At 40.1% G+C, this 9,703-nt stretch overlaps 1 pseudogene; it reads right to left on the bottom strand.

Moving 5' to 3' along the window:
* Nucleotides 1-279: 279 nt before the first annotated feature.
* LOC104596871 (putative acetyltransferase At3g50280) lies at nt 280-2,012 on the bottom strand (annotated as a pseudogene).
* Between the last annotated feature and the right edge of the window lie 7,691 nt (nt 2,013-9,703).

The raw sequence follows: 9,703 nt of genomic DNA, 5'->3' as shown, positions 1-9,703 counted from the left end.
TATTTTTGTCAACGTTTGGGTGATTGACGAAGAAGATTAAATGATACTTGAAGAGCATTTGTATCTTTTTAAATGCCACTTAACGTTTGATTAAGAGTTGATTAACGACAGATACTGAATTGACACATTTTAAAAGTCCGGGCACTGAATTGTCGCATTTTAAAGTTTGGAGACCGAAGTGGCACTAGGCCCAAATTACAGAGAACTAATCGGAAATTTTCTCTAGAATTTATTTTATGGGACAAGCTATACTGAAATCTTGAGAACGAGATTTACGGACCAACCTCAACCTTGTTGACGTGTTTTTATTAATCGAGTTTTATTCTATATATATAAATGCCTTTATATACATGTCCCGTCCTGCAAGGTTTCATAGAACACATTACAGATTGGAGCAAGGAATTTAGTCACTACTGAACTGAATCATTTTACCAACATGGGGAGCTTCCTCATTCAAACATTATAAGTAATATTACCGAATAATTAATTGCTTCCACAAAAAATCACACCAAACATCTATCTAGTGGTAGCAAGAGGAAGAGAGTTCGTCCGTCCAGGTCAAGGACTCAAGGCAATGGAGAGACTGCCTCCATAAACTCTTCAATGGACTCAAGGGCACCCATTTCCTCAGGCGGAAGGCACACCTCCAAATCCACGCTCCCACCCCCCTCTTTCCCAGGGTGTGCAAACACCATCCCATCAAACTTGTTAGCAGGCCCACAGCGCACAGCTATTGGTTCTCCCCACCCAAAATCATTCCCATACATGTCAAATCTTGGCGAGCTGGCAATCGTCACACCAAATGGATCGAATAACTCACTCAGATAGAAAATGAAGGGGGATACCATATTTGCTTCCATCTGCTCGCGCACCACGCTGTCTGTGTGGCTGGCCACAGCTTGATGCAATATCAATGCTGTCCACCCAAGACCATGGCTTAGTAGTTCTCCCACTGTTGTTGTCCCTCTCACTACCTGAACTGCATTTCCAAAGTAGTTTGGAGATAATGGTGGATTCAATCTTGGCCTGTTATCGATTACAAATGTGCAATTCGTTGTCTGATTAACATTTAACTGACGCGCTTCTGTCGTAGCCCTCCAGAGCAATGCAGGCAATACCTGCAATGAGGAGATGCTGGTAGTGTTGCACTCTGCATTGGCCTTTGCTTTGAGTCTTGCCATGGTTTGTGCTGAGAAATGGACGAACTTTTCTCTGAGCATGGGTGATTTGTATCTCTCGATGAATTATGTGTGGTCAGAGAATGGTAGGTTTACAATCGGACTATGGCCATTTGGAAACCAACGCTCAAGTATTGGTGGGAATGAGATACGCTTATCTTTTACTTCTTCTCTACAGAGTTCAGACCAAGTATTAACGAAATGCCAGAAGGAAGCACCATCACCAATGGCGTGGTTAAAGGAACAACCCATGAAAATCCCATCTAGTAACTCTGTGACTTGAACAGCTAGTAAAGGCATGGTGTGGCCATCATTGTTGACAACTCCGTTGAGGGGAAAAAAGGAATGGACGATAGGGGGCCCGTCCATTGGAGAGAGGACATCAGCTATCTTCAGGTCTGCTACAGCGTGGATGAATTCAACCACCCCTGGAGCGTCTCTGCAGTCTACAGAAATTGAGTAAGAATGTGGGTTGTTGCTTTTCTGTGTGATGAAACGGCCGGTAAGGGGAATGAAGTGAACAAGGGTGCGAGAAAGTGATTCCTTAAGCTGGTCAAGAATAGCGGAGATGCCATCGTGGTTGTCTTCTTGGTTGATAGAAACAGGAGGTTTGGGGAAAAGAAGACCAGCTTGCACGTAGTGAGAGGAGAGCATTGAGATATCCCAAGGGTTTAAGTGATAAATCTGCTTTGATTCTTCTGGAAGGCATTGCGGTTTGATGATACACCTAGAGATTTGACGGAGTATGATTGGGGTTGACATGGATCGAGTAATCGTGGATAGAAGAGTAAGATACGAATTTGCCAAGGAATCAACGATGCCGAATCCATCTTTCTCGGCGACATTTATAGCTGATAAAGTTGTCTTTACAGAATTATGGTACAGAGATGTTTTAAGTTTTTTTCTTTTATTTAAGATGTCTTTACACATGTTGAAAGAAAGTTTTCCTACCACATGGCTTTAATTAATATTTGTTTTTTATGATCGATGACCACCAGAAAAAAGCTACTCATATTGAAGAGCACTCTTTTTCTTGGTCCCTCTCCACCGCAATATTTTTACACTTTTAAACAATTGGTACGACAATGATATATGGAAAAGATACAATTTACCAATAAATTGGAATAATAAAATTCATGGCTGGGTTTTGATAGGTCAAAACTCTTTTCTTTCCCCATCATATCAATTATATATACTAAAACGGGAAGGACTAGGGTCTGAGCGAAGTGGTCATTTTTACGCGCAGGAAATGGTATCTGCACGTAAATTTACTTCAACCGTGCCAAATTTACTCGCAAATTTACCATCTAAGCGATGCCCTTCTGTGATAGGTTGGCGTACACTAGACCCAGCAGTGTAAATCCATTTCAACCGCCACCATTGCTTCCATCGCTTTTGGCCACAGTTACGAGAGCATTGCTTCTGAGCTCTGTGCCAACGGACGGCAATACTACAACTCGTTGTTGAACCAGAGTTTATAGATTGATGTGGAGAATTTAGCGGCTCCGATGCCTCCACCTGCACATGGGCTCATTGCTAGCCGAGCTGTTTGTACTACTGGTCCGGACGGGCAAAATCAAGGGACCCTGTTGGTCTTCAACTTGAATTCGAAAGTTTCAGCAAATAAGTTCAAAGAAATTTCCAAAACTTTGGTATGAATTACCCACGAATAACCAAATACCTACCCTTAATATTTACCTGAAATTGGCCTACTGATGACATAATTTTTTGGGTTTTGATTGATTTAATGTTCTCTTTCTTTGAATGTTTTAACATATCTTTTAGAGTGGAAGAACAAAGCATGAGTTAATCTTTTTCGTTGGTTGATGGTGATAGGGTGGCATATTTATTTATTCATTTTTAATTCACAACTTTCTTATTGAATGATTTTGTAATAATTTAGGGCTGGGAAGGAATTGAGAAAGATGCCATCCAAACGGTTCATGAAATTCTTTGATGTTAGAGATGCAGTTAGAACTCCTTCATCCTATTGGTCATGGAAGAAGGTTATTGAACGCTGCTACAACCAGCACCACCAACAACACCAACAAAACTACCGCCTCTTCTAATATTAACACAAGAAGCTCCTACCACACAAGTAGTAGGAATTACTCACAAGCACCAGCACCTCCACCATTGCCCCCTAGATTTTTGGTCCAATTCAGTATGTCTTGTTGGCCCATTAAATCCATCCAAATTGATTTTGATTTGGATGGGGTTCATCCCATTGACACTGGCCCAAATCGGATTAGTTGAGACTGATGAATTCGTGTATTGTGTATAAGCCTATAAGGTGATGGGATAATCTGTAACTAATCAATTTGTGTGGGGTTGCATATTTTGTGTAAGAGCCACACCAGAAAAATGTAATTCAATTGCATATTGTTCACATTAATGCAATTTAGAGAATACCTTGAAGTTTCTGACAATAACAAAAACCTCCCGTATAGTTTAACTTTAGCAAAAACCTCCTTCTATTTTCAAAAAAAGTAGACAAAAACCTCCCTTTCGTCAATGACCCAGACGGAAAATGTTAAACTGATGATAATTTTTTTCAAAATACCTATTTTACCCCTGTACGAGTTATTGTATACCTATTAAAATACCCTTTGCCCTCTCTTATTACCCTAGTTCTAGAAGAATGGGTGAGGAACGAATAAGGAAGAGGGGCAATTGGAGAACGGACCAGGAAGAGTAGTAGCTAAAGAGTAGCAATTGAAGAGGAAAGAACGAACCAGGATGACGGACAACTGGAGAGGAATGACAAACCTAGGAAGTATTTTGGTCCCATTGAAGAGGAACAAACAGAGGAACGACGAAGCCAAAGGCCGTCAAATGACAAAAATGTGTGTTTCCATCTCCTTCGTGTGCTTTCATACTATTCTCTCCCCCTCTAGTTCGTTGATAACAACTTCGGTTTGGGCATCAAGCTTTTATGAGGGCCAGGCTTGGGCCTAAGATCTAGGCCCAATGGTTGGGCCAGGCTTAAGCCTAAGATCTAGGCCTGATGGTTGGGTTGGGCTTGGGCTCGGGCCTAAGTAAATTATATTGTAACAGGTGAAAGCCCAGCTCAAGCCCAACCTAGCCCGGTCCATGAACAGGTCTACTTATGAGTGTCAATCAAATCAGAAGCCAATAATGTGTTGTACATAAGTAGTTAAATGCATAAATACATATTTATCCAATTCATAAGTAGCTAATCAAACCAAGTTTCAATTAGGGGTACTCACGGTTTGGTTAACCAAACCACAGGCCAATTTTCCAAATCGAATTGGTAATACCGTTGTTTGGAAAACTGGTAATTGAGACCAAACCAAAGTCGTCCGGTTAATTGGTTGATTGGTTTGGTTAACCATTGGTTTGGTTTGTTGGTCTTTTTTATTTTTATAATATATATTACAAATAAACATGTACATATATAATAAAAAGTTAGAAATGCATATAAAATATTATATTATAAATAAAAAGTAATATATTATATATTTTAAATATATATATAATGCATATATATTCATTTAAAATATATAGAAAATATAAAATATATATGAAAAAATATGTATATTATATATATATACCAGTTGATTTAGTTAATTGTCGTTTTTTTATTAGTTAACCAAAACTAAATTGGTACCTTTGGTTTTTAAAAATACTGAACCAATCAATTTGATTAACCAGAATTTTCAATTCAGCCTCATCGATTTAGATTGATTTTTTGATTTTGCATGATCACCCCTAATTTCAACCCTACCACAGTACCGTGGTGCACCCGGGATGCATCATCAAACACCTGGGACACTAGTTTAATAATTTATATTTTTCCAATCCTCAAAACTAAATAAAGAACATAGTTTAGTGGTGAAGAAGGGGTCGAATCCTTAGGGAAGCAATGTTAAAACTTATTATTTTGTTCCGGACAAATAAAAAAAAAAAGAAAACAGATTTGGGATTTGTAGAAAATAAGAAAATGAAATTTATTAAAGCTGAAATTAAATATTCAGAATTGAAAAAGACAAGAAATAAAATTCTGAAATTAACAAGAAAATAAATACATATATATTGAAATTCGGATCCAGTGGCGGTAGCTTTTTGAGAAGACAAACTACAAGTCGTTCCTCCTCCGTTCAGCCCTCGAACCCCTCGAGACACCTTAGCCTTGAATTGGGCGAATTCAGATTTGCAAAAGACAGAGAAAAACATAAATTAAATCAAACCAAAATAAAAAATTACAGAATTTAAATTGCTTAAAAAATTGAATAACAAAAAGAAAGAAAATAAAACAAAATAAAAATGGTGGATCAGCTCCAGTGGCAGCAGTTGCAGGTTGGACGAACTGCTTGCAGGAATCCCTCCTAACAAGAACTGGGCATCCTCCTTCTTGTAACCCTTAAACCCCTCAAGAAGCCTTGGCCTTGTAAACTAGGTTAATCAACCCCTTCTCAAAGGCCCCTGGGGTGTTTTTTATAGAGAAGGGTGGAAAAAATTAGGATTAGAGAGAAAGAGAGGGGCGACTAGTAGGTATATGCAAAAAATGGACAACCCTAAGGTTTAGGAACGGAGGGTTAGAATTAAACTAGAGGGATCCTACAACTAGAATGAAAAGGAGAGAGTGCCTACAAGTATGGAGGGATAGGATTTAAGCTCGTAGGATTGAATAGTAGATATTTGAGTGTATAGGGCTGAAAGGTGGATGAATTCAACCACCCCCGCAGCGTCTCTGCAGTCTACAGAAATTGAGTAAGAATGTGGGTTGTTGCTTTTCTGTGTGATGAAACGGCCGGTAAGGGGAATGAAGTGAACAAGGGTGCGAGAAAGGGATTCCTTAAGCTGGTCAACAATAGCGGGGATGCCATAGTGGTTGTCTTCTTGGTTGACAGAAACAGGAGGTTTGGGGAAAAGAAGACCAGCTTGGATGTAGTGAACGGAGAGCATTGAGATATCCCATGGGTTTAAGTGATAAATCTGCTTTGATTCTTCTGGAAGGCATTTCGGTTTGATGATACACCTTGAGATATAATGGACTGTCATGGGGGTTGCCATGGATCGAGTAATTGTGGATAGAACAGTAAGATACCAAGTTGCCAAGAAATCAACGATACTGAATCCGTCTTTCTTGGCGAGATTTATAGTTGATAAAGTTGTCTATACAGTTATTTAATTAGATGCATAACTTGGAGGAAAATGGCAATGAGATTTTTTTTTTCTTTTTCCTCTTTAAAAGAAGTCTTTACACATAAGGTTTTTAAAATCGAACTCGGGTCAGAGTGGTTTCCAGGTCAAACGGTCTGACCATTTAAATCAAAAGGACAGTCCATTCTAACAAAAAAATAAAATAAATAAACAGTCAAAACCATTGAATGATTCGAACAATTCAACTGTTCAGATCAGCGATTTACTAACCAAATCAATATTTTTTGACAAATTTTCTGTTTTAGGAAAAAACGAAACTGATCATCTCCTGATTTTTTGGATCCAATCTGATTTTGAAAACCATGATTACACATGTGATCACGAACAAGCTAGAAGAAAGAAAGAAAGTTACGTATTAAATCACTTTTCTAACATTCTATATTAAATTGTTTTTTTTCTTATTTAACTTCTAATGCTTGCCATTTTCAGTTGTTTTTTAAGCGAAAGTATTCACATTGCTGTTTTAGATCTCGGGATATGGATTTAGAAAAAGATAGTAGAGAAACTGATAAATGATAAATGAATAATACATGTGGCCCAATTAATTATCGCTTGGTATCTTTGAATGGTTCAGACAGGACGGTCGAAGCATTGTAACGAGGAACATGTCTTCACTCAGCGCGCCTCACTATGACTTCACAGGCACACACTAGAAACATCTCACGTAAAAAATAACACATATGGAAGTATTCCTAATGCACGGTGGAATGTACCTGTGAGAACGATGTAAGATGTTCCTTGCAGAAATAATTTATTTTTCTACCATGGCTTTAATCGATGTGATGTGAGATCGATTGAAGAGCACCTTTTTTGTTGGTGTCTATCTATCTACGGCAATATTATTATACTTTGGCAAAATCACCTTAAGGTAGAATGTTAATTTAGTACCCAAACTTTAAAACGTGATGATTTAATATCCGAGCTTTCATTTTGTGATAATTTAGTACCCGAACTTTCATTTTGCGACAATTTAGTACCTACCGCTAGTGGACTATCAGTTATGTATATCACATGACCTCATGTGCGATTTAAGACTTTTAAAAATATCAAAATTACCCTTGGACACTGTTCATCATCTTCCTTCTCAAGAAAATGAAACAGAAACCAAACACACAGTTCATAATCTTCTTTCTCAAGAAAATGAAACAGAACACAAGCACACAGTTCATCATCTTCTACCTCCGACTTGCTGCGGAGACTGAAGAGGACAATGCGTGATTAATTGTTGATTGTTGGCAAAGGAGCCTTCAAATCTTTACAGGTCACAGGTTGACTTAAGGGAATCGCTTATTAAAGAATATCTCCTTCATTCATGGGAAAATGTTCTCGAAATGCACAACTATTATGTACTTTGGGGTTGGTGTGAAGCACGGCCTGTGAGGAAAAAATCTGGTTTCTGAGTTAGGGTGGATGAGCCTAGTCCATGAACACGGTATATAGAAGAATGAATCTGATACGCACAAGTTCTCCAATAAGAGGGAGAAGGATCTAGAATAAGGAGAAGAGAGAGGGAGAGTTTGGTTGTAGGAAAGCCAATGCCAATTCCATTCATTCAGGCTATATTTATAGCCCCTTAACCTTAGGAGCTTATCAACAAAAACAGAATGCACTTATCTAGGAAACAGAGTTGAAGACTTTTCTATTCTAACATAATTAAAACTGAATGGCTAAGGCTTATCCACAACTAAGGGCTAATATGACCGGGTCTTCTGCTGCTATCCATTTTGACCGGGTCTTCGGCTGCTATGTGCCTAGTGCATGCATGCACATGCACATATCATTTCCTCCCCCACTGAAGGATCCTTGTCTGCAAGGAAGTCGGGATATGATTTGCTGAAGTGCCATTCATTCTCCCAGGTTGCGTCCTCGACCGACGCCCCAACACATTTGACCAAGACTTCGGATTTTGGGCGGTATTTTCCCTTGTGAATAATACGACGATCCAAGATTGCTTCCAGTTGGGGTAGGATGGTCGAAGTATCCGAGATTGGGGGAAGCTAAGTGGAAGAGTTGGGGTGATGGGTCCCAAGTGCTTCCGCAGCAAACTGCCATGAAACACATTCTGGATCTAAGAGCCGAGGGGCAAGGCTAAGCGATAGGCCACTGAACCAATCTTCTCAATGATTGGGTATGGCCCAAAATAACGTGGGGCGAGATTCATGGAATGCCGAAACGCCACCGATGTCTGCCGGTAAGGCTGCAGCTTCACATACACGAAATCACCTGTTGCGAACGAGGCTTCACGTCGGTGCTGGTCCGCTTGACATTTCATCCGGTTCCGAGCTACCTGGAGGTTATGTTGTAGCTCACGTAGGATGATGTCCCAGTCATGCAAGTATTCGTCAACTGCCCCTACTCGAGCAGTACCTAGTACATAGGTCAGCAAACTTGGGGGTGGGATCCCGTAGACTGCTTCGAAGGGTGTCATTTTGGTGGAAGAGTGAGTGGAGGTGTTGTAGCTGTATCCTGCCCAAGGAACCCACTCTAACCATTTCCGCGGCTGGTCACCTGCAAAGCACCGTAGATATTGCTCCAACGTCCGGTTAACAACTTCGGTTTGCTCATCGGTTTGGGGGTGGTAACTTGAGCTCATACACAGTTTCGTTCCATGCATCTGAAAAAGTGTGCCAGAATGAGCTGATGAATACCTTGTCATGGTCTTTAATAATGGATGTTGGAACTCCGTGTAGGCGGACAACGTTGGCAACAAATGCCTTAGCGACTGTGGTGGCAGTGAATGGGTGTTTTAAGGGAATGAAGTGGGCATATTTTGTCAACCTATCCACAATTACCATGACAACCGTATACCCCTTGGAAGGAGGCAATCCTTCGATAAAGTCCATGGAGATGTCTATCCACATTTGAGTAGGTATCGGTAATGGCTGAAGCAATCCCATTGGTCTCATGCAATCTATTTTAAAGTGCTGACATACGTCACATTGCTGCAAAAATTCCTTCACCGTCCGACGCATGTGGGGCCAAAGGAAGCTGTGCTTGATGCGAGAGAGGGTCTTATGAAACCCAAAGTGTCCCCCTACAGGGGATGAGTGGCAGTCCGCCATCACTTTTGAAATCAAAGTGGAGGTGGGGCTCAAATAAATCTTGTCCCCCTTGAACCATACTCCATCTCGTTGAAGCAAATTGTGGGAGGGTCGCTTCTTCATCAATTCCCCATAAAAGGTGTCTTGTTTGACCTCTTCCTGTAGCGTCGGCCACCAGTCTGCATGTGGTATAGAGATGGAAAGAAATTGAAATTCAACCATATGCGACAAGGAATCCACACCTTGGTTCTCAGCCCCTTTTTTATACTCGATCTCATAGTCGTACCCCAGTATCTT

Source organism: Nelumbo nucifera, chromosome 5 (genome assembly GCF_055504915.1).
Source record: "Nelumbo nucifera cultivar China Antique chromosome 5, China Antique-T2T, whole genome shotgun sequence".
Classification (NCBI taxonomy): domain Eukaryota; kingdom Viridiplantae; phylum Streptophyta; class Magnoliopsida; order Proteales; family Nelumbonaceae; genus Nelumbo; species Nelumbo nucifera.
Note: the sequence above shows the minus strand (reverse complement) of the source record. Positions and strands in the feature narration are given on the sequence as shown.